The sequence below is a fragment of the Lithobates pipiens genome, unplaced genomic scaffold, assembly GCF_037356315.1.
Source record: "Lithobates pipiens isolate NorthernLeopardFrog02 unplaced genomic scaffold, aLitPip1_a1.2 Scaffold_18, whole genome shotgun sequence".
NCBI classification, from domain to species: domain Eukaryota; kingdom Metazoa; phylum Chordata; class Amphibia; order Anura; family Ranidae; genus Lithobates; species Lithobates pipiens.
This window is the reverse complement of record NW_027507758.1, coordinates 72,942,720-72,969,738: the sequence shown is the minus strand read 5'-3', so window position 1 is coordinate 72,969,738 and position 27,019 is coordinate 72,942,720.

Sequence of the window (27,019 nt, the reverse complement as noted above, 5' to 3'; positions counted from 1 at the left end):
TGCTGAAGTATCAATCAAGTGATTTAAAGCAGACTTTCACCCATTTAAAAGTGTAGCTGCTGTTTTTTAATAATCAGATATTCACCTGTCCTATGATCCAGCGATGCAGGGGCAGGAAGCCTCACTCCTCTCCCCCTCCTCTCCGCAGCCCTGGCATTCTAACTGTGGGTGCTCGGCTGTGGCTCCGCAAGCATGAGCATGCATGAGCCACGCTGCGCTATGTGAATGGCCGGGCAATCTTTTGGGACCTGTAACAAGTCCCAGAAGATTGCAGGGAGGGAGGGGGAAAGGTGATCTTCCTTCTGGTGCCATGGCGCCAAGGGAGGAAGTGAAAGCTGGGTGCCTCTAAAAATAGGGTATCCAACCCCCCCCCAAAAAATGACAGGGGGTCACCAGCACTTAAAGCGGAGGTTCTATTGTTGGGTGGAACTCCGCTGTAATGAATTCGTTTTTTTAAGGTACGCTCCTTTTTTTAAATTATATTGTGTCCTGAAGTTCATGTGTGTCTGATTATTGATTGCACAGTAATTACAGAGTATTTTGTGAGTGCAAGGACTGCGGTAAATGTGTGCAGTGTATACTGTGATCAATCTCACACTCTTTTTAAGCATGTTCCTTTACTTCATGCCCATTATTCCACACTATGTAGCCACATCCACTTTCCACCTTCTCCAGCCTGTTCCTCCTTCTGAAACTCTTAAGCTGATAGGCTATATTACCAAAAGTATTGGGATGCCTGCCTGTAGATGCACATGGACTTTAATGGCACCCCCGTCTTAGTCCGTAGGGTTCAATATTGAGTTGGCCCACCCTTTTCAGCTGGTAATATAATGGAAGTATGTATATGAGTACACATGACTCAAGCGAGCAACTTCCTGGGACAGCCCATCACCTTGTGAGCTGAGAACAAAGTTGCAGCATACAGTCTGAGTGATGACTGGAGATGGGAAGACTGAGCAAATACTTTTCTCAGGCTGCAGCAGAAGGATGACATCATTCCTGCAGATATTTTCTCTCTAACAGACATTGGAAGGCTGGCATAGACAATATCCCTTGGCTGGAGAAGAGGATTTGCTTTTTTATAGTAAAGGCTCCTGCAGAGTTACTAATAGGTACATTTTAATGTACAAAAAAACCCACAAGGATCTGGATAATTTTACGAATTGACACTGCAAAGACAAGTATTTATCTTCAAGACCTGTGAAGGTCAGTGTCAACATTCTTTAGGATTACAACAGCTTAGAAGACTGCAGATATTGTAGGTTTATACGTATATTTAATAAGAACATATTAAGACAAAAAGACAAGCCAGCTGGCACAAGTTAATGCCCTCCACCCATGGCTGATGATTGCACGCCGTACCTGGAATGGCACAATATTATCTCCTAAGATAAGCGGCAGCTGTTTTCTGAATTTTGCTTTTATTGGAATAATTTATGTTGAATACAGCTTGGCCTTTCTAGGAGATAATATAAAAAGTTGTGTAAGTTACCAGAAATAGATATTTCTGTTATTACATTCTTTTTCTTTACCAGCTATGTATATCAGAGAATGTACTGACCTGAAGATTTTGATCAACATACCGGTAACTAATGTAACAGGTAAATACATACAGTATTTTTACAAAATAATAGATAAACAAACATATGTATTTCAAAGACTTCTATTGACGAATTCCAGCTTAGTATTGAACTGTTTTACCAGACAAAATGTTGATCGTTCTGTCCAACCAGTCTTGCACTCCTAGCATCCCTGTCAGACAGCATAGAAGGCAGGAAAAATCTCAACAGACAGCAATACAAACTCAACAGATGATCTAACCCTTCCACAATCTATACAAATCTATACAAACCTGGTTGGACTTAGGCCTTAAATTATGCTAGCCATGCTATGATGGATAAATAAAGTAACAGTAATAGAAGGGCCATAAAGACTGAAGGCTGGACACACTCAGTGTTGATGACTGTGACCACAGAGATTATTGGCTCACTAGTGGCAGTGTTGGTGGCCTATTCCTCATGCAACACCTGGGGCAGCAGAGTTGGAGGCATTACCGGCATTTAAAAGTCCCCACAGTGTGGGCATCATCTGCACCAGGGAGGAATGGTCACCACTAGTCCAAGGCATTTACCACAGGTCAATCCAACAAGCCCATAGCCACTTATAGCACAGTGTCAGTAACGGCTGTTCTTCCTACAAACAAGCTGGTAGTAATCCCAGTGGCAGACACCTTTCAATCAGCCAATGAAAAATGTGCAGAAGCAGGAAAATGCGCAATGCGCAATGCTCTCTCTCTCTCTCTCTCTTTACTATTTTTCTTTCCCACTTTTATAGCACAATGGTATAGTAACAGTCTCTGTGGCTTCAGGAATAGTCAAAGTGCACAGTTTTCATATTGACAAAACAAAATTCAGTGTACTCACAGACAGTTGCTAAGGGTAACAGCAGCACAACCTATTAAGTCTCCATGCTGGGCTCCAAAAATGTAGTGCCTCCTTACCTCTCAGAGACTTTTAGGGACCCCTGTGGTCTAGTGGTCTGACATTTCATCTCAGGGTTGGGTTCTTCACTTTTTGTGGGGTGCCATTCACCTTTTAAAAGATTAACATAGTTTATTTAAGATTATAAACCCAGGGACATAGGGAATAGGGCACAGAATACCCAAAAAGAACCATAAGCAGACTCTTAATCCTAACAGTCTATACAGAAAAAGACCTCTAAGCTATAACTGCACTCTGCTTTCCTCTGACTGTAGAGCAATTGCACCATATGAACCACCTAAATAAAGCACAAGCCCTCCTGCATTGTCTAAGCTCGTGCCCAGCTTTTCCAGACACTTCTTCAGCAAAGATCCTCCCTGATGCTTCAATCCAAGTTCCAGCTTCACTCCTCCCAAGTAAACTCTCCAGCAAAGCAGTGCAAGCTTACAGACCCTACTACCAAATATTTATACCCTATCCCCACATGCACCACTGGTAGTAAACCTCTTAGTGGTTACCCAGGGAGATATAAATAGTCATAACTCAGGGTACTGGATCTTCTTACTGTAGCAGTACCCCTGTAGGAGCTGCTGGATAGGATGGGTCCTCTGCTCTTTGCCTCAACATTCTCAAGAACCTCAGCCCCTCTGACACATCAGGTTAAGTGTACAAACATACAATATCACAGAAAATCACTCAAAATAATACTCAGTACCCAATATGGTTGGCAACTAGACAAGCATAAAATGGATTAACAATGGTAATAAGACAATTATACATCGTGGTTAACAGTAAGGACTAGGCGTAAGGTGACATTTGGCATCCAGATCAGCATAAACAGTAGCAAGGCCATCTCAAGTGCAACAGTGAGCATTACTAAAGTTTAATCTACCTATTACTGGAACTATATTGCCAGAGTGTGTTTACAGCGGCAATGCTAGTCCTAGACTGACTGGATATACACTGTCCAAAAAAAAAAAAAAGGACGATGGTGGTGGGGTTGGAACAAAAGTAGCAGAAAAATTATTATGGCAGGGGCAGTCATTTGAGATATTCTTCTGCTGTCTCTTGTTGGGGCCCTTTAAGAGAGCCTTTGCACTGGGACAGCAGCCTCAGTTAACCTGCATGCAGTAAATGTACAGCACCTACATTTACTTGCATGTAGTAAAGTACAGTACAAGCAGCCCCAGGTTTACAAACAAGATTCTGTAGGTTTGTTTCTTAAGATGAATTTGTATGTATGTTGGAACAAGTATATTTTTAAAATGTAACTCCAGCCAAAAAGATATTTTTAAGTTTTTTGGATAACATGGGGAAAGGGTTAACACCCATGTAATGTTCATTTTGCTGTCTGTGCCCCAGTTCAGAAGATTTCACCTCCCTTTCTGTCCCTGTGACAATTGGATTTTGAAAAATTTGGGTTGTTGAGGAAACAAGGATTGGTGATGAAGTTTAGTGGAGACACCTTTTTCCCATGATAACTCTTACAGCAGTGAATTTCCCTTCCTATGGGTAGATTTCCTCTAACTTCCTGTTGTCTCCCTTCGTTGGTAAGTATGAGTCGTTTCTAAGTCAGATGTTTGTAATTTGGGGATAGCCTGTATAGGTATGGTATAGTCTTGGGACAGGGGCAAAGTAGCTGTGGTTCAGATGTGGTAAAGGTTCATTATAATGAGGTATAGGGTTGGTATAGAGTGCAGTATGGGTGTGGTATGGTATGGTGGTATTAGTTCTCCCCTGCTGGCTGCAGAGGAGGAAGGTGCAGCATAACATCGGTGGTAGAAGAATAAAGAGCAATGTCTCCATCTCCATATTGCTATAGCCCAGCATCTGGCTTCATTTCAGTATTGCCAGGGACACTCAAAACAGCAAGCAGCAAGCAATAATCTGAATTTAGAGGAAAATCTGCAGAAAGCAGAATGAGCAATCGGGCTTGGGCTAACTGCAGCCCAGCATTACTTAATTTAGAACAAGGACTCTCCTGCTCAGGGCAGGGTTCCCACATACTACAACAAATAACCCCACTAGTACTTTGTTTTTTGTTTTTATTTAAATTTTCCACTTATATTAAATACAAATCAGAACCAAATAATAAAAGGAAACATAGGATCCAAAGTACATTCATGCCCTTCAAATTTCACATTATCCTAGCTTTCTTCCTTTACTTCTCCATTTCTTCCAAAACATCCCCCCCCCCCCCCTTACAGACCCATTGCCTCGCTATAGATCCTAGATTGTTTAAAGATTTTCCAGTATTTCCATTTCACATAGAATCTCTTTCTTTCCCTCTCCTCCTTCATTCCCAGCCCTTCAATTCTATATATTTCCTCTACTTTTCCTAGCCACTCCCTTACTTTGGGTGCTTCTATTTCTTTCCATTTTCTCGGAATCAGGCTCTTTGCCGCATTTATCAATGAGCTTGTAAGGGAATTCCTATACTTCTTAATTGGGGTATCTACTGCATGGATAGACATAACCATGGGTTTTCTGGTAGCTGGATTTTATTTATTACTTCGATGTATCTTATTATTTCTCTCCAAAATTCTTTAATCCTGGGACAATCCCACCATATATGGGCCATACTCCCCGTTTGTCCGCACTTCCTCCAACATTTCCCAGATTGTCCCTCCTGAAACTTTGTCATTATATCTGGGGTCCTATACCATCTTACTAAAGTTTTATAGTTTATTTCTATCATCTTACTATTTTCCGTGGATCTGTGAACCATCTTCAATATTTTTTCTATATTTTGGTTTTCACCCGTGGTCCTAATTCTTCTTCCCATTTTTCTATAAAAGTTGGTACCTCCGCTTCACATTCCCGTCTCAAGACCCTATAAAACTGGGCGATACCTGCCCTTGGGGTTTTCCCCTCACATATCCGCTCCAAAGCAGTCAGATTTTCTCCATCTCTAAGCGGTTGTGATAGTCTTGAGACGAAATGTCTAAGCTGCAGATACCGCCACTCATTTAAATCCATCCAATAATTTTCTTTCTGTAATATTGCTAGTGTTTTCAATTTCCCCTCATTAATTATGTGTCGTAATTGTATATTATCTTGTTTTATCCATTTCCCTCCTATTGTGCTTTTACCAGGTGAAAAAAAACCATTGTCTTTTAAGTATATTAAAGGGGAATTATATTTCCACTTATTATGTTTGTGTATTCCCTCCCATACTCTAAACACATTTTTTGTGAGCAAAGGTGTTGTCTCCCTTAGTGATCTATATTTTGAAGGTGTCCATATTTCTCTACCTAAATTTGTGCCTGATAGACTATGTTCTATTTTTCCCCATCTTTTTTTACTTTCTAATTTTGCCCATTCTGCCACCCGTGTTAATACTGCTGCTTCATAATATTTTTTAAAGTCTGGGACATTTAGTCCTCCCTCATCTTTTCCCTTTTGCAAAGTCTTCAGTGGGGTTCTAGGTTTCTTGTTGTTCCAGATAAATTTAGTAATTAAAGAATTTATCATTTTAAAATATATGGGAGGGATATATATTGGGAGTAACTGAAATTTATACAGAATTTTAGGCTGTATAATAATTTTTAAGGCATTGATTCTTCCCAACCATGACAGGGGTTTTGTTCTCATTCTCCTTATTTCTTCTCTCAATTCTTCTAAGAGGGGGATATAATTTATTTGAAAATAAATAAAATAAATAAATACATAAATAAATAAATTATATCCACTAGTACTTTGTAAGCATACTGTCACTGTGTGTACTGAGTTGCAGTTCCTTATTCTATACCCCTCCTACTGTTATTCCGAAATTTCATTTTATATGCCATGCTATATCTTCGTTCTTCTTCGTTCTTCTGCACCACCTTATTCCCAATGCCATGCTGCACATTCTCTATTCCATAATGCATCATTGTGTGTTTAGTACAAATTTTATTTCCGCTGAGAACACAATGGGGGATATTTACTAAAACTGGTAAACACAGAATCTGGTGCAGCTGTGCATAATAACCAGTCAGCTTCTAACTTCAGATTGCTCAATTAAGCTTTGACAATAAAACCTGGAAGCTGATTTGTTACACATCTGCACTAGATTCTGTGTGCATCAGTTTTAGTAAATCTCAACCAATGTGATTTATTTTTTGTCATATCAACACCAATGATGTTTTATTTTTATAGTCCATCTTGTTGTGGGGGACCTCTCCAGAGAGAGAGAGTGACTGAGCCATTGGCGAGCTCTTAACTGTGTGGGCAAAGTTTAACCAGACAGTACAGAGCTGTGACCTGAGTGCAGAGGGATGGAGCCATTGATAGGATACAGATTTTGCTATGCTACAGACCAGAGTCACCCAGGCAACCCAGAGTTGGCAGACACCTAATCAGAGGGGCCACTGTTGCTGTGTTGCTAGGCTTGGCCTTATTGACTCTCTCTAAGCTTACCAATGGTGACCGGATCCCAACACTAGCCGGCTGAAGAGTCAGGACTAAAGGCTGCCCTTACAGCTGCTACCCAGAGACCCTTGCCCCTTTCTTGGTTAAGAGGTACCTTTTGAGGGATGCTAAACCATACCTTTGCCATCCCATTAGAATGCACTTTAACCTAGTTGTAGTACTATTATTATCCACGTTGCAGTTAACGTTTTATGCACTGTTTATTGCTGAATCTGCTGCTCCATGTGTTGATTCCAGTTTAGCGTTTAGAACCTGATTCAAAAATACTTTAGCATAGCTATTGCTCTGTCTATCAGACTATGTCTGAATTTACTTGCTGTTTGCTTACTTATGTTCAGCTTGACATTTATTGTAACCTGAACTAATTTATTGATTTCAGCTACCAGTAAACGGGTTTGTGTCTGTCTCCTGGTAGTAGCCTATAGCCAGGTTAAATGTAAGTATACTCATGTTCTTATATGTGCTCGCTTTGACTTTCTTTCAAACAGGTCTGTCAGAGGGGATGAGCCTGTTCTTGGGGTCATGGTGCAGAATAGAGAACCCAAAATTACCAAGCAGCTCCTTTGGGGGTAACGCTACACTTACCTTCAGCGGAGAAAGATCAGCTTCATGTCCAGACAGGACTTTGTTGTATATCAGATCTGTGGAAATCTCAGGACTGAATGGCCAGAACTACAAAATGTTATCCTTACGTATTTCACAGATTGTTAAGATTTTTTTTTCAAGCAATTCTCTTTTATGTGTATATCTAAAACAACAATAAAAAAATAGGCATTGCTTTAAATATACAGTAGTAAAGACAATGAAGAATTCATAGCACTGATGTTAAAAAGGCAAAAAAAATCTAAAAAATATGATCTTTGGTTTTAATAACTAGAAGCAGAGGTAAAATAAGGGAGGGTGATATACCCATGACTGGCACTAATGCAGCAAAGATATGCTCTGTTTCCATATTTATAATGAGGCTTGAAATTATTTGAGATTGAGCAATCTTTTCTGGCCACCCAGCTCTCCTGACCCTCGGACTTCAATAATAAGCCTCATTACTTGCTCAAAAATTTAGCGATAGACAGTCTTCATAATTAATAGCATCTAACAGTGGCTTCATCACACCGTTATCTTCACGCCTTTTTTTTTTCTTTCTTCACAGAAGAGGTTTGATATTCTGTTTCTTGGCTAAGGGAATAGATATGAGCCCATGGGGACCACCCAGAGAGTTCTCTCCTACCGTGCTATTTATGGATTTTCCTGCATTTCATTATGATCCCAGGGAGTCCCGTAATGCATTTTTCTCTGCTGGGCTCAGGTTTGATGTTTCACATTGCAGAACAGATGCTGATCACTAACACTGTATAGCTACCAAATCTAGTGTTTGAAATACCTAGAAGGGAAGCCCAATGGAATTTTGTACGGCATTGATCTCTGCGGCCACACAGAGCTGAACTAATATTGTAATTTTATTATTTTTTTAAATGTGGAGACTCAAGAGTGGATTTTTCTAACTGAATGTTAAAGAAACCCTGTCACCAACTTAAAAATGGTCGGTCAAAGCACAGGAAACTTAAGCATTTTAAATGCTTACTTGCAGCATTTTCCCTTTCCATAAACAATTTTATGTAGTTGCTGGGGAAGAAGTAAAGGGGAATACTGTAAAGAGACACTTGAGTGACAGCTCTCAGTCTGCTGACATTACATCTAAGATAGCAGCATCCAGCAGTTTTGGATGTCTACACAAGGGGGGCTTCTACTGATAAATAGCATATCTAAAATATATTAAATGTACAGAAAAATGATTGTTGTTGAAATAAAAGTTCAGGCGACAATGTCTTTACAATACTGCTTTTAGCACACATTTTATATATTATATTTATTTGCAAAATGGCATTATATTCTATAGTGCTTACTAGAGCACATATAACACTTTATATTTATCCATACTCTAGATGGCATAGTTTAATACACTATATAACCAAATGTTTGTAGACACCCAACCATCATTCCTACACTCTATTACCAAACGTATTGGGACGCCTGCCTTTACATGCAGATGTACTTTAATGTCATCCCAGTCTTAGTCCGTAGGGTTCAATATTGAGTTGGCCCACCCTTTGCAGCTATAACAGTTTCAACTCTTCTGGGAAGGCTGTCCACAAGGTTTAGAAGTGTGCCTATGGGAATGTTTGACCATTCTTCCAGAAGCGCATTTGTGAGGTCAGGCACTGATGTTGGAGAGAAGGCCTGATTCTCAGTCTGCGCTGTAATTCATCCCAAAGGTGTTCTGTCAGGTTGAGGTTCCTCCACCCCAAACTCGCTCATCCATGTCTTTATGGACCTTGCTTTGTGCGCTGGTGTACAGTCATGTTAGTCATGTTGTGAAAGGGGTCTAAAAATGTATGCATGTTGCAAAGGAGTTAGACGGGTGTAGCTATCTCTTCTTTAAGAATAGACAGTGTACAAGAATGAAGGCCATCAGGATACTGGCAACAACCATAACATTTTACATTTTCTATTCCTTCGGTGACAATGGTTACCAAGATAAATAGAAAGGGTGATTCTCCAAAGCAGGGACCCAGACACAAATAAACATTTCCAGCACTGGACACGTAGCTTGCATATGCAGAATATTCTGTGACATTTCAGATTGGAACCAGAAAGGCAAAAAGGTGCACCACACCCAGGTGCAGACTGACAACTCATGGGGCCCCTGGGCAATAGAAGATTATGGGGCCTCCAGGCAATCAGTGATTATGGGGCCACACAGTATACACAAACACACACACAGTATACAACCACACAGGTTACACATACATGTACACACAGTATACACAGATAGACCAAAAGGATGTCGGTAAGGGACATTTCAGAGGCAGATGTAAAAAAAACACAGATTTTTACATACTGTCCCTGGTTTTACTGAGGCTGGCAACCCTGATGGGGCCCCCTAGTGGCCCCCTAGTTGCCCGGGGCCCTCGGGCAGTGCCGAGTGGCTGAATGGTCAGTCTGCCCCTGACCACACCCAAAGATAAGAGTTAAAACTTTAAATTTTTTTTGTTGTAAAAATAGTCCAAAAAATTACATATATTCCACATTTGATTGATAACAATTTTAAATATATAGTACATTAAAGCCAACATCTAAGATGGTTGTAGAAGTCCTTAAAGTGACTGTAAAGCTTTACATTTTTTTAAATTAAAATAATAAATATATCATCCTCTGGGGTCCCTCATTGGTGCTCCTGGCTTCTCCCTCCCACCAGTGCCCTCTTCCTATGTGGGCACTCATGCATCAGACACACAATCTGGCTCAACCCTACCCCCCGCTCTCTGCTCACAGGTTTTGACTGATTGATTGAGAGCAGCAGGAGACAATGGCTCACGCTGCTCTCAGCCAAGCCTGTGAGACAGGGGAGAGGGGAGAAGAGCTGCTGCAGATGTGTACAGTGCTGGATCAAGATCGGGCTGAGGTGAGTATTTAAGGGGGGGGGGAGCATTAAGGTAAAAAAAACTTTTAATTTTACAATCACTTTAAAGTGAACCTGACCAGATCATGCACATGAAAGTATTAACATATGCTGAACATGTGGGGAGGTGCAGCATGGTGTGGTGGCAAAAAAAATTAGAGTTCAGTTGCAGGAAACAGTACTTGTATTAAAGTTAAAATTGGGCAATTCACAACAATCCCGATGGGAAGGCACCTGACTGAGAACACTTATGGGATGAGACAGGGACATGTAACAGAGCAGGTTTTGGGTGTGCCGACAGCTGCCTTGAGGGGCGAAATGTGACCTGGCCATACCTAAATTGGGGAGACTTCCAGGAAGGATGGCATGTCCTATGCTTTCCCTAACCTTCCGTAACCTCTCCTTATTTACTGTCCCTGTCAGACAGGTGACCCTTTCCCGAGTTACACTCGAAATGCCTGCCAAACCTGGGAGCCAGGGTCTTAAACAAACTATTCCTGACCTATGATGGCTACTATAGTCACATGGGGCAGTAGTCAATCGGATAGCTTCCCCTTTGACCCAGGAAGCCATAGAGGAACCATGTTCTTCTTGACTTCCCCCCCAACTGCAATGGCGGTGCAGTTGAGTGCCACCTACAGTGGAGAAAACAGATTGCACCTGCCTACAAACAAGCTGCAAAAGCATTTTAAACTTGAGGGCTCATTCATCTTTGTATCTTTCTGCATTGTGAAGAAGTACATTTTTAAATTTCACAATGTTTTTCGCACTGTTTTTTTGAGAGCAGATGTTGGCAGCCTTCCAGCCTTCTAATGTAAACAGGTGTTTCTTAGCTATTAGAAAATTACTGAAATCAGACTCTATAGCAGCCATTTTAATTTTTTTTAAAGGTTATACATTTGGAGAGAACAGCTCTTCAATCATAATGAAATACATTTTTCTGGCATCCAGCCAGTGAGCTACATGTAGGTCACATCGCTGTTTAGTATAGTTCAACCCATATAGAGTACAAGGATTTACAGACAATCCACATAGTGTGGGATTATAACCTTATTCTGTACATTAAGGAGTGGGTGGTATGGTACTATCTGAGCTGACCCAGGAGTTCCAAATCTTAGAGAATTTTTTTGGGCATCCTCTAGCTTCATACGTCAACTTGTACAGTGGTATGGCATGGTTAACAATGTTGAGCCAGAAAGCTATAGTGGGCAAAGATTGAGATTTCCAGTGCATGGTTATCGATTTTTTTTGCATAAAACATTACTATGCATATAAAGGAATGTGCATTTTTAGATAATTCTTCATCATCAATGTATCCTAGCCGGCATCGTTGGAGGTTACATATGTTAGGTATCTGAGCTATGGAGCTGATAAAGGCCGTGACCTCTGACCAGAACTTCCTTATCGGAGGCACATTCCCACATTAGGTGGAAAAATGTACCATCAGCCACGCCGCATCAAGAGCACAGTGGAAAGGGCAATCTATGTAGTCTATATAGTAAGCATGATGTGACGCAGGATCTATACAACAACTGTGTTTGGATCACCTTGTCACGGGAGGAGATGACAGAGGATACCCAGAGGGGAAGAACCTCCCTCCAGACATCCTCCGTCATCTTAGGTATGTCAGATCGCCATTTGTTTTCAATGGCGCAAAGCCTGTTGGTCGTGGAATGGAGTAGAGATTTGTAATATGCAAAAACAAGTTTGGTGTGAGAGGGAGCAGTCAGTAGACGCTCTAGTGGGGAAAGTTGAACATGTATATTTTGGAGGCTGAACTGTGTGTCAGCAGTGTCAGCAGTGTGACGTATCTGTAGGTATTGGAAATAGGCTGTGTGAGGGAGACTGAAGTCCCTTTGAAATTACGCGAAGGAGAGGAACATGTTATCTGAAAATAAGTGTGAGACTGTTTTCACCCCCTTTTTGAACCAGTATCCCCCATCTGTTCTGTGGAAAAATTCTGGTAGACATGGGTTCCCCCAGAGCGGGGCATTTGGTGAGTATGTGGTGGGTGTAGTGGGCACTAACAGCTTAGAGAGCCTAAATGATCCATAGGATCATTGCCAAGACATTCACACCATCTCTTCCCCTAAGTGACATTTGATGTATTAGGTTCTGGAGATAGCAGCCATTTTTAACTAGGGTTCCATGGAACCTTAGAGTTTCCACAGAAGTTGCTAGGGGCTCCTTGAGATGTGGCTAATTAGCCTTCCTTCCTAACCTAATGGTGTCTTCATAATTCCATGTCCATCACGGAGCCAGTAGCATGACAATATTGATCTGCTTGGCTGATTGTAAGGAGGGCCATTCTTCCCACTGACCTCCACCAATATAAGGGGCATTTTCCTAACAACCCCCGATGGACTAATCTTAGCAGGGATTCCCTGAGACCTGAAAATTATTTCAACAGCACCTCTAGGGTAAAAAACTTAAGAAAGTTTGCTCTAGAGTGTTTGTTGTGATCTTTGAGAATGAATAACTTCCCACTCAAAACCAGCTAGAGAGTTAAATAATGGTTTGTTTTAAAACTCTTTTACTGTTTATTAAGAATATGTAAATAGCTTAACAAGTAACACGTTAAGGTATCGTATGTGATATACCTGCAAATGAATAAAATGATTAACATTTATAAAATATATAAATTCATAACAATAACAATGAATTAAGGTGAATTGAGAATGGAGGCAATATAACGTACAAAGGAAAGCATATGCCTCTAGTATCGTTGTAGGGAACAGTAGGCAATATGTGTAAAACTTATTAGCAACTTTGGAAGTGGCGATCCATTTTCTATTTCTGGAAACAGATTAGGACAACCAGGGGCAAGGTTGGGTATCTGCAGACTGGCACTCTCATCTGTACTTCTACTAGTCAAGATTCCTTTATTCTCATAAGTATGGTTGGCTATCCTAAAAGCATTCAATCTATTTCAACAAGTCACAAGCCTGACCTATTCTTGTGAACTTCATCCAGATAAATGAATGGGTTCACTGGGTAATGCACGAAACAAGATACCAAGATCTTTAAACTGGCATGTACAGGCTTTGTGCTCTTCCACTGAGGATAAATCTCGGTGAAGTTACATTGCAATTCATCATGTAACTGGAGGTCACCTCCTAAATGGAGCTTAAAGTCTGCAGCTAATGTCTAATATTTCAGAAGAAAGAATAGTCTTGAACTCGATGGTGGAAATCAGGGTGGTCTAGTATCTCTTTTGCTGGCTTTCAAGGCAGTGCAGATAGGATTACAGAGGATGCAGTAAAATTAGAATTCTTTGTTAAACAGTTGTCCTGCACACAGCCAGATACAGTGATGTACTGGATTCCCAACCACAAATCTTTCATTATGAGAAATTACCTATTGCTTTGCTTTAACACTGCTAAATGAGCAAGACATAGGATATTTTATAAATTCCAACAACAAACAGTAGGGCATTGTTCTTGTCATTACAAACAGTTAAATTGCTTTTCAATAACTTATTTTTTTCTATCTGCAAAATCTTTGCTTTGTGTAAAGCAGGGGTGTCCAACCTGTGGCCCACGGGCCATATATGGCCCAAGACGACTATGAATGCGGCCAAACAAAAAAACATAAACTTAGTTAAAAATTTTGCATTTTCTTTGTAATCTTTTGTAAAAAAGCGTTTACACTTAGCAAACACATATGGCTGAGAAAAAATTTGACAATGTCTCTGTACTGGACTTTTATCTTTATGTTAAGTTTTATCTACCCAAAGAAAAATATCCCACTCTTTACAATTACAAATTATTCATGTCATCAGTTTTCGGCAGCATCTATATTTGTGGGCAACTATTTTCAAGGAAGAAGCACTCAAAGGGTAAAATTAGAACCAAAATACACTATATTGCCAAAGTAATGGGATGCCAGCCTTTGCACACACATGAACTTTAATGGCATCCCAGTCTTAGTCGGTAGGGTTCAATACTGAGTTGGCCCACCCTTTTTAGCTATAACAGCTTCAACTCTTCTGGGAAGGCTGTCCACAAGGTTTAGGAGTGTGTCTATGGCAGGGATATGCAATGAGGCATAGCAAGACTCTGACAATCACAAGCATGACACCCATGGCACCCAGAGGCAGAGGCATGATGGGACTTGTAGTTTTGCAACAGCTGGAGGTCCACTAATTGCATATCCCTGTTCTATGCGAATGTTTGACTATTATTCCAGAAGCACATTTATGAGATCAGGCACAGCTGTTGAACGAGAAGGCCTGGCTTGCATTCTCCACTCCAATTCTTCCCAAAGATGTTCTATCAGGTTGCCGTCAGGACTCTGTGCAGGCCAGTCAAGTTCCCCCACCCCAAACTCGCTCATCCATGTCTTTATGGACCTTGCTTTGTGCACTTGTGTGCAATCATGTTGGAATAAGAATGGGGCCATTCCCAAATTGTTCCCATACAAGTGGGAGCATTAAATTGTCCAAAATGTCTTGGTATGCTGATGCCTTAAGAATTTCTTTCACTGGAACTAAGGGGCCAAGCCCAACCCCTGAAAAACAACCCCACCCCATAACCCCCCTTCCACCAAATGATTTGGACCAGTGTACAAAGCAAAGTCCTGACCTTAATCCAATAGGCCACCTTTGGCATAAATTAGAGCGCAGACTGCGAGCCAGGCCTTCTCGTGCCTGACCTCACTTATGCGCTTCTGGAAGAATGGTCAAATATTCCCATAGACACGCTTCTAAAGGTGTAAAGGCAGGTGTCCCAATACTTTTGGCAATATAGTGTACCTGATGAGCACCTTAATAATTTATTGAGCATTGCTAATACATCCATAAAACCAGATACTGATGTGTTAGTTTGTCAAAAACAGTGTCAACTATCACACTAGTTTTATGTTGCCTGTTTTTACATTAATAATAAAAAATATTACAATAAAAAAAATGAAGTTTTATTACTGAGGTAGGTACAATATCTATATCTGTGATCGTTAACTTGTGATCTGACCAACTTTTTCTGTTCATCAACTATCCTTGTTGTTAGTGTATTTTATGTGTGGCCCAACACAATTCTCTTCTTCCAATGTTGTCCAGGTAGGTCAAAAGTTTGCACCCCTGGTGTAGAGATTTTGGTTTTATCACATGGCGTGGCAGCATGTCCTAGGTCTGCGGGTTCTTCTCTCAACTTTAAAGATGTGTTTCGACATATAATATATTTTAAAGGATAACTGCAGTTTCTATCAAGCTGTGGAGTCTTCAAAATGAATAAGATTGTTCTTTAAACTGATAGGGAAGTATTATGGTATATATGCTCATCAAGGTCGTTTTGCAAGAACCATCCCATGTGTGTCCCCACTGTCTCTTTACCAAGCATGCTTTTCCCTGCATCCTTAGGCAAAGACAGATAGATGAACAGTATAGACTGCATAAAAAACTGCAGTCATGCATGCAACGTGGACCTTTCAGTAACTCTACAAGTCTACATGAAAAAAGATCAGACATTTGAAAATGTACAGCAACAATATAATTTTTCAAATAAATTCTACCTTTTACGATTGAAAAGTTGTCCATGAGCTCCAGTCAAGTAACTTTACCTAGAGTCAGATGATATCATCAGTCTTCTCCAGGCAAGAGGAAGCATTTTCTCAGTCTCCCCATCTCCTGTGGTCAGACTGCAACATTCTAATGCCGCCTACACACGACCGGACTTTTCGAGGGACTAGGTCCGACGGTCTTTCCGATGGTGATGACGTACGACCGGACTAGAATAAGGAAGTTCATAGCCAGTAGCCAATAGCTGCCCTAGCGTCGGTTTTTGTCCATCGGACTAGCATACACAGGAACGGATTTCTCGGTCCGGCGGAGTTCGGGAGGAAAAATTTAAAACATGTTTTATTTCTAAAGTCCACCGGAATTTTGGCAAGCAAAGGTCCGATGGAGCCCACACACGATCGAATTGTCCAATGGACTCGTTCCGTCGGACCTTTGCTGTCAAAAAGTCCAGTCGTGTGTACGCGGCATAACTTTGGGCTTAATTTACTAAAACTGGAGAGTGCAATATCTAGTGCAGCGCTGCATAGAAACCAATCAGCTTCCAGGTTTTAGTTTAGTTTAGTTTTAGAAAACCAACCTGTTTGTGTCATCTAACAACGTGAATGTTAGGCAGCATGAATATTGTAATGCAGCTTGTGTTGCTGACTGCAGATTTGCCATAATAAATCTCTCAATTTAAAAAAAAAAAATACATTTCTTCAGCAGTTTAAGCCAATATGTATTCTTCTACATATTTTTGGTAAAAAAATCGCAATCGTATGTTGATTGGTTTGCACAAAAGTTTTAGCGTCTACAAAATAGGGGATAGCATTAAGGCATTTTTATTATTTATTTATTTTTTTACTAGTAATGGCGATGATCTGTGATTTTTAGCAGGACCGCAACATTTCTGTGGACAAATCGGACAATTTGCAACTTATTTGAGACCATTGACATTTATACAGCAATCAGAGCTAAAAATAGCTACTGATTACTGTATAAATGTCACTGGAAGGGGAAGGGTTAACACTAGGGGGCGATCAAGGGGTTAAGTGTTCCCTGGGTGTGTTCTAACTGTAGGGGGGATGGGACTGACTAGGGGAGGAGAGAAATCTCTGTTCCTGATCACTAGCAACAGCAGATCTCTCTCTACTCCTCTGTCCGAACAGGGATCTGTCTGTTTAGATTGAGGAGCTATCACAGGTGGCCGGCGGACATCGTGGCCACCAACCACGCACACAGGCTCCAGCGTCGCACTACGGGCGCCCCTATAGCTTCTTAAAGTGACCAATGTACAATGACGGCGATTCGCACAGCCATGCCAACCTGCCGCAGTTCAACTGCGGCATTTGGTAGGCAACTAGTTAATTGGATGAGAATGCCAGCGGGTGGAGGTTGGACACTAATTCAAGAACAATCAGGCTTCTGTAACAGAGTGATAGTAAAGAGACACAAATTAGATTTTTCTGTTGTACAAAAGTAATAGAAGACCTACTGGTTTCTACTCCATTGCAATAGATTTAGGCTCCATTCACATCTGAGCGTATCAATTAAATGGCATCTTTCACGCATTTATTTAGGCTTTTTTTGCAGCTTTTTTAAAAGTTTTTTAAAGCATTTTAAAAGCGTAATACAAGCGTTTTACAGCTTCAGGCATTTTTATTAGCCATTAGAAAGCACCAAGGGGAGGAGAGGGAGAGGAAATCAGGGGTGGAGAGCTACTGTTTTAGCAGAGAACAAGCGACAAAACGCTTGTAAAATGCTCAAGTCAGGTGTTTCTATTGAAGTCTATGGAGCCAAAAACACTTGTAATCTGCCAAAATAAAACTCATGTACTTTTTTGATTGACAGGCATTTCGCTTCAGGCCACAGAATGCTCAGATGTGAACAGGGGCCATTGAAACGAATGGGATTTGGCTTGTTGAGCGTTTTAGAGCTACAAGCTTCAAGCAGGAAATCGCTGAGGTGTGAATAGGGCTTTAGGGTTTAGGTCAAGATTAAGAGATATTTTGGAGGGTTTAGGGATTGGGTTATCAGGTCTAGGTGTTAAGATTTAAATTTAAGGGTTGTCTCACAGGTTTTGTGTTATGCCCCGTACACACGATCGGACATTGATCGGACAGTTCGACAACAAAATCCATGGGATTTTTTCCGACGGATGTTGGCTCAAACTTGTCTTGCATACACACTGTCACACAAAGTTAGTCGGAAATTGTGAACCTCAAGAACGCGGTGACATAGAATGAGCCGAGAAAAATTAAGTTCAATAGCTGGTGCGGCTCTTCTTCTTGATTCCGAGCATGCGTGGAACTTTCTGCGTCGGAATTGTGTACACAAGATCAGAATTTCCAACAGCAAATTTTGTTGTCGGAAAATTTGAGAACCAGATCTCAAATTTTGTGCAACGGAAATTCCGATGGAAAATGTCCAAAGGAGCCTACACACGGTCGGAATTTCTGACAAAAAGCTCCCATTGAACATTTTCTGTTGGAAAATCAGACCGTGTGTATGGGACATAACAGTTGTATACTTACTAGTCACCTTTACTTGTCAGAGTTAACTTTTTTTTGGGGATATGGTAAATTCAATTTTTTTGGCTTTCTTTTGAGCATAGAATCTATTGGTGAAAATTCTGAATGCATCCAAAATTTCTGTGCAAATTTTATCTAGACTAAAAATACAAATGATTAATAATTTTTTTTTTTAAATGTACTTAAAATACTAATGTGATTTGGCAATGCTTATATGTACTCTATTGATGTATTTGAAGTACACATTTTAATGATAGCTCCACTATAAGACCTCAATCTTCTGTTCTGTGGTTGGCCTCAAATATTTAAACAGCTGTTGCCAAAACTTCTGATGTCACACTGCCCCCAGCCTTGCACTGGGCTGGCACTATGAACATAGAAAAGTAAAAGATCTCGATTTTTGCTTTAAGCTGTTCTATCAAATAGCAAAACATTATTTTTGTCTCACATGTCACAGGTTAATTTTCATGTTAAATCTGTAAAGTTCTAATAAAGCAGAGAAAACATGACCTGTGACTTCAGGGCTATGTAATACGTCAAACTGATATCACCCAATTGAAACGTATCCTTTGCTGACCTGACTTCCGTAAAAAGGAATCTGTTTTGGAGCTTACAGGAGAAGTATTATGCTTTGACAAGTTTAAAAAAAAGAAGAGCTTTTTACTTTAAACAAGATTCTGTTGCACAAATATCATCAATTTGTTTTGAAGGAAGGTTGCCAAAACCAGCCACTCATGTTCTGGCTGTTGTTAGGTTACCCACTGTTGGTTGGCAAAGCATGTTGGGAGATGTGGTGACACAGCTGGAGGACCATTGCTTGCGTTATGCCATTTATTTTATATTATTTTGTTTTTAAATCAGCTTTTGGAACCTGAAAGCTATATCTCATCACGGGTTATGTGATGTAATGGACCACCCACGTCTTTTTCCCACAGTCATTTGGTTTCGACATTGAACAGAATTCAAGAGCAAATACATACTGTACAATTTCAAACAGAACACACCAGTTTCATATTTATAGCAAATGAGTAAAAAGATTACATAAAAATGTATAATTAAAGTGTATGTAAATCTTACTTCTCAAATCCCATTAACTCATCCCTGTGACTATAATACATCTTGTACATGAGCTGTCTTTTTCAGCAACATTCAATTTCAGTAGCAAATACCTGGTGATCCTGCCAGTCCCCTTCTATCACTGAATCATTTAGACCACACCTAGCACAGAAGCATGGCTGTTACAAGGGTGGTGGTGGTGTGGGGGCACAGAAGGGGCATGTACCCTGGGCACAAAGTGTTTATGTAATGAAGGAGGGAGGGGGGATGCTGAGAGCTTTGGCTGCTCCATTCTTCAGCTGCTTCACTGACACAAGACATTGCTTCCTTCTAGTGACACCACCGGTGCATTACCATTTGTTCCCAGGGGCAATTGGTGAAGAGATATTCACAAAAGCAGTCCTCCGACCCTGTAATGTAAGGGCCCTTTCACACTGAAAGTTGGCTGTAGTTGGATGCATTTTGAACTGCACTCCAACTGCATGGACAGCCCAAAAATCAAGGTAGTCTTATGGGCACATCATTGCAGTGCAATTCATCGCAGTTAAAAAAGGTAGAGCATGGTGCATTTTTCCACACCGTAAATGCAGTTAATGTGCTACAAACGCTCTACAAATGTGCTTTAAATGCACTGCACCATTCTCCTTTAAGCCAAGAAGGCCAAGCCCAAAAACAAATAGAAAATGCACTGCAAAAGCAGCACAAAACGCATGCAAAGTGCGTGTCAAGCGTGCTTAAAACGAGCTTCAAATGCATGTAAACATGCAGTAAGAAACATGCAGTTAAGTGCAGTTTCTGCTGTGAATGGGCCCTAAAGGGTCACTGTTATATATATGGTACTGCACTGTAAAGGGAACTGTAATAATTACAGTGCCCCTTTATATCACAGTGCCTCCTTACATACAGTGCCCCTAGCAATCACAGCCCCCATCACAGTGCCCCTTGCAGTCATGCCCCCCCCTTTTCTCTTTAATCACAGTGCTCCATTTTATTCACTGCCTCCCCTGCACAGTTCTACCTTTAGCAGGGCAGAGGCAGGATTCAGCCTGTGTGTCCTCTCCAGGGTCTCCAGCCCAGTCGACAATGTTATGCTATCAGCAGGGCAAGGGGAGGGGGGAGCTGCAGATCTGGATCATATTTACAAGCAGGTGATTACCCGCTTGTTAATATGAAAAGACTCCTGCTCTCGTTGCAGATCTCCAGTTTCTCTCACCCCCTGCTCTGCTGATAGGATGATATAGTTGATGGGGTGGCAGATCTGAGGGAGGCAAGATAGACATGGTCACATAGTGGGAGGGGAGTGGCGCCCGCGATCTGTGTTAGCCTTATCCAAACCACGATCGCTGCTTACGTCCCGCTGTGTGGCACGATCATCAACAGGCCACAGACCTGGGGTTGCGGACCCCTATATTAGTCAGGTCTTGTTAGAAAATGCATACCCGGTGGTCCAAACCCACTGGGCAAATGCCCGATGTGCCCTATGGTCAGTCCGGACCTGTGTAGATGCATGGATCACAGCGAAGATGGCTGTTTGGAATGCAGAGTGTGAAGATAGGGAATGCCTCTTGCCACCCTCTAAAAATGCAGCCACACCCCTAACACCCAGTAAAAGGGATGGAATGACCAGTTAGGGCCGTTTCACACTGCAGGCGATGCGAGGCGACACCGACTTGCCTCGCCGCGACCTGCCGCGACCTCAGCGGCAACTTGCAGATGACTTCTGTATAGAAGTCAATGCAAGTCGCCCCGAGGTCGCCCGAAAGTAGTACAGGAACCTTTTTTCTGAGTCGGAGCGACTCGAGTCGCTCCTCTCAGAACGGTTCCATTGTACAGAACGGGGGCGACTTGTAAGATATCGGCGAGGCGAGTCGTGTCGCCTCGCATTGCCCGCAGTGTGAACCGGCCCTTATGGTCAGTTGGTGCCTGAATAAAAGTAAAATATGAAGATAGTCACCTTTTTAAAATCATTTTTGGCACTTAGAGAAAATCATTCTTTACCTCAGTGTGATTTCCATTAGCTGACTTTACATATAGTTTTAGTAAATTACCTTAGGCTGTACAGATGCCATTTTCTGAAAATACCAAGCTTGGTCATTTGAAGTTAGTCTAAAGTCTAAAGCCAAAGCATTACTTATCATTCATGCACTTAAAACTTATGTGAAGTTCGAGATGAGTTGATCGCATCTGAGTTGGAACTGTAATGCCGCGTATACATGACCGGACTTTCCGGCAGAAAAGGTCCGACGGAATCATTCCTTCGGATACTACGATCGTGTGTGGGATATTCAGATCACTTTTCTTCAAAATATTCAGATGGACCTAGAAATAGAACATGCTTTAAATCTTTCCGACAGAATCAATGTCTATCAGGAAAACTGTTCATCTGTATGCTGGTCCGACGGCCCAAATACGATGCAAGGGCAGCTATTGGCTACTGGCTATTGAACTTCCTTTTCTAATCCTGTCGTACGTCATCGTGTTCAAAACAAACAGACTTTGGTCCGTTCGTGTGAGGGAAAGTCCGTTTGGTCGCAGCTCTGTCTGAATTCCGTTGGGAAGACCGTCGGAAAGACTGTCAGACCTTTTCTGCTGGAAAGTCTGGTCGTGTGTACGCGGCATTAGACATTCCCTGAACAGCTTACAAATTCTGAATGTTAATGTAAACTTAATTGAAGTCAATGGGCGCCAAACCAGTTCTGACCATGTTCAAGGCTAAGAAGCAAGGGGTTGAGAAACAAATTGCATGGGGGGCTAGGCACTGCCGGGAGTGACATGTACCAGTGCAAAATAAAAACAGTTTTGTGGGGAAAATCAATCTCAATATTATTTAAAGTGAAACATTAAAATAGCCCAATTCTTTAAAAAATAAAAGCATGCATGGTGGATGGTATACGCTGACCTGTGATTGGCAAACCTGCACAATGTATATAATGTACCACAGCAAAATCTACATTTACAAAGATTAAAATGGCATTTCAATTGCCGGCAAATTTCGTTTTCTTTGTACAAAACAGCACGGCATTTAAATTGCTGGAAAATGTAGTTTTCTTTGTAAAAAACAGCCAATTTTTTTACAATAAAAAAAAAAACAACAAGGAAATGTCATTTACCAGCTTTTTTAAGGGGCAACACTACATTAAAAAAAGAAAAGGCATGAAGTCCCCCCAAAATTCATACTATATCTTTAAGGCTGGTATGGATTTGAAAGGGGTCCCCCATGCAAAAGAAAAAGATTCATGTGGGCACCCTCCAGAATCCGTACTCATTTGGGTATGCAGCCTGGCTGGAGAGAAAGGTTGAGTGTGCAGCCCCCTCTCCTGAACCACACCAAGCCACATACTCTGTAAAACACCCCTGGAAAAGCACCTTGTCCCCATGTGAATGAGAACAAGGGCCTCTTACCCACAACCCTGGCCCGGCAGTTGTGAGGTGGTGGGTCCGTTTACAGGATGCTTATCATAATTGACTGCCACCTTTAAAATTAAAAAATACCAAGATCCCCTCCCCCCGCATGAATAAGTAAGGGATACACATCACCCCACTCATTCACAAATAAAATAACTGTAGATAAACACACCATTTTTTTTATTTATTTTTTAAAGGACCACCAGCCCTTAAAAAAAAAAAAAAAAAGCCCAAAAATGTCCTAAAATTTCATTCACAATCAAAATTAACAATGCCTGCCAAAAAAAAAAAAAACATGCCAACTGGCCAACAGGTCTACACCAGATGGAGACTTGTGCTGAATGACAGATCCTAAACAGACAACTGAAATGGGGTGGTGATGGTGGTTGTTATCATTGAACAATATGACCATGGCTGTATTTGGTCAGTGATATCAGCCTACATTCCCATCCCTCACTCCCAGTTTTCCTACAGGTGGGGTCCTACAGCAGGGGTCCCGGGGAACATGGCTCAATCCAAGTATCTGCCCAGTGATAGTACACTTGAAATTGACAGCCATACTTTAGCCAGGACCTGCTGTCATTTAGACTCTACAAGGTTGGGCAGAAAGGAGGGGAATTGTGGGTCATCTTGTGACATCATAGGCTGACAACAGGACTTCAAGCATCCTGTAGATCCCAAGCAAAGAGAAGACAACAAAAACTGACTTCACTACCAGACATATGTATCCATAGTTAGCATTGTTCAGAAGAGAGCAGAAAGCCCTGTAATATGATAGGAACTGGCAGGTTTACCAGGTATTAAATCAGAAGTATTGTCTCACAACAAATAAAAGGCAGCATTGCTCATATACAGTATCGGGCAGCACAGTGGCTTGGGAAGGATACTCTTGCCTTGTAGCACAAGGACACCATGACACTACTGGCATGGATTTTGTATGTTCTCTCTGCACTTTTGTGGATTTCCTCCCACACTCCAAGGACATGCTATTAGGATAATTGGCCCTAGAATGCATATGAGATAAGGACTTTAGAATGTAAGCTCCTTGTAACTGATGTTAAAGTACATTGTTTAACCACTTCAGCCCCGGAATGCTCAATGACCAGGCCATTTTTGTGATACAGCACTCCGACGCTTTAACTGACAATTGTGCGGTCATGCAGCATTGTACCCAAACACAATTTACGTCCTTTTTTCACACAAATAGAGCTTTCTTTTGGTGGTATTTAATCATCTCTGCGGTTTTTATTTTTTATTCTATAAACAAAAAAAGAGTGACAATTTTGAAAAAAAAAACACAATATTTTGTACTTTTTGCTATAATAAATACCCCTAATTTTTTTAAAAAAAGTTATTTTTTTCTCAGTTCAGGCCGCTATGTATTCTTCTACATATTTTTGGTAATAAAAATAAGCATATATTGATTGGTTTGCGCAAATGTTATAGGGTCTATAAAATAGGGGATAGATTTATGGCATTTTTATTATTATTATTTTTTTTTTTAGTAATGGCGACGATCTGGGATTTTGATCGAGACTGCGACATTATGGCAGACACATCGGACACTTTTGACACATTTTTGGGACAACTGACAATAATTCAGCGATCAGTGCTATAAAAATGCACTGATTACTGTAAAAATGTCACTGGCAGGGAAGGGGTTAACACGAGGGGGCGATCAAGGGGCTAACTATGTGTTCTAATTGTGGGGGGAGGGGACTGACTGTAGGAGATGACAGATTGTGGTTTCTAGCTATCAGAAACTCACAATCTGAATCTCTTCTCCTCACAGAACAGGGATTTGTGTGTTTACACACACATGTCCCTGTTTTGCCTCTCGTGCCCGCAATCGTGCTTGGCTGGCAGTCATCTTGACCGCTGGTCACGAACATCGGCACCCCCGCAGTGCAGCGGGCATGCACGTGCGTCTGCTATCCCACTTAAAGAAGCCGACATAAAGCTACGACAGTTCGCGGGATCGTGCTGACCTGACGCAGTATGATGGCGCTTGGTCGGCAAGTGGTTAAAGCACTGTGTAAATTGTCTGCCCTATAAATACCTGTACAGTGGCAAAGTGGGTAACTTCCACCTTACAGTACTAGGGTTGGCTGTTTGAATCCCAATCACAGCACTACCTGCCTGGAGTTTGCATGTTCTCCCTGTGCATGCATGGTTTTCCTCCGGGTACTCCGGTTTCCTCCCACACTCCAAAGAAATGCTCCAAGGTTAATTGGCTTCTGTACGTGTATGTATGAATGTGAGTTAGGTACCTTCGATTGTGCACTGCCTGAGGGCAGGGACTAATGTAAATGTATAATAAATATGTAAAGCACCGCATAAATTGATGGTGCTATATTAGTACTTGTAATAAAAATAAATGTTAGGAAGGTAACAAAAATGCAAAATTTCATCAGTATGGTTAATATATACTTTAACATGAAAAATATAACTGATTCTAGGGCCACTTGAACACCCTTCCAGTGTGTGACAGACATAATTGGAAACTTCAGCCCAGGACTTTCTAGTTTTGCAGTATTCACTGCACAACGACTGAGCAAGCATGCCTATATCCAAGCCCAATGGCAGATGCCGGTTTGTTGCATCTATTCTGGGATTGATAATTAGCTGCAGTCTCAACTTTTATTTACATTTATCTAATTTAGATCTATATGACAAATCTTTGATCAGATTAAATCATAGTCATACCATTAAAGCAATAATTCAGCTTGGTACAATTAGTGCGCATTGCACTTTGTCTTAATTACTAAAAAAAGTAGAACGTGCATAGCAAAATAGGACTTGCAAAATCTTTGTTCTTTCACATTGGCTTGTTGCATCGAATGAGCGCCTTGTTTTGTACTCTCTGGTAATTGCTCTCTAACGTGCCAAGTTTATACTTAATCACACCCCTTGTAAAGAGGATTGGGTGGAACACAAAAGATAAGTCATGTTTAGCACATCTTCACACTGAGCATTTTCTATGTCTCAATATCTCAGTAGGCATCGCAGCTCAGCGTGACCTTTTCCTTCACATTGTCTCCGATTATTTGTTAATTCTCAGAAAAGCAGGTTGAGGGAAGGATTAGGACTTCTTGACATTCTTTGAAGCAATTAATAAGAGATGCCGTGCAGAATATGATAAAATCAGCACTTTTTAGGCAAAGAATAAAAACTGTTATTTCAAAACTTACATATGTTTGGCACATCTAGACACAGTAAGAACTAATGAAAAACAGTATTATCTAAAAAGAGGGAAGCTATCAGTATATCTGAGACTATAGCCAGTTTACGCTTTTGCCTTTTTCCCTGTGGTCTGAGCACCCAAAGTGTATTCTGAGACCCTTAAAAACTTGTGTTTGTGCTTAGTCCCTCTACTATAGCCAGTATGGTTCAGTGAATCCATAACCAATTTGAAAAACTGAATGGGTCGTTGATTATATACCAAAACAGCTGGCTTAATCAGCAAAACAGACCAATTCCAGGCAAAAAAAAGTAGGAAACTTTTGTTGTTCGGACGTTCGGCAAACATCCAAACCAATCACAATGCATTACAGCGCTGAACGATGCATTGCAAGCCCTGATTGGCTGAAGCAGTGAAAGCTTCAGCCAATCAAGGCACAGAGTCATGATTGGACACTGTCATCATGACTTTATCCAATCATGGCTCATTCCCGCCCCACAGTATAAAATTATTCTTTTAATGGCAGCCACTTTTAGTGTGATTTTGATGTGGATAACAGGGCTCTGTTCAGTGCTATTAGTTAGTTAGTGTACTATAATACTGTGCTATTTTGCTTTAATTGTCATTGTAGAATATTAGTTTAGTGTCAGTCTAGGGATAGTGTGAGTGTAGTGAGGAGGACCATCATTCAGTTTTGCATAGTGTGCAGCTAGAGTAGGGACAGCTCAGATAGTTTCACTGTAGTGTAGTGAGACCGTGTCATTCATACATAAATTAGTGTAGAGTAGGGACAGCACAGATATTTTCAGTGTAGTGTAGTGAGACAGTGTCAGTAATCTTGACATTAGTGTGAAGCTAGAGTAGGGAGAGTTCAGATAGGGTCAGAGTAGTGACGGCTGAACATTGTCTATTTGATTACTATGTCGAAACGCGTCGGGCCTGCTTTTGGCACCCCACATTGCTTTTATTTTGTTCATTTGTGATCACTAAGTCATAATT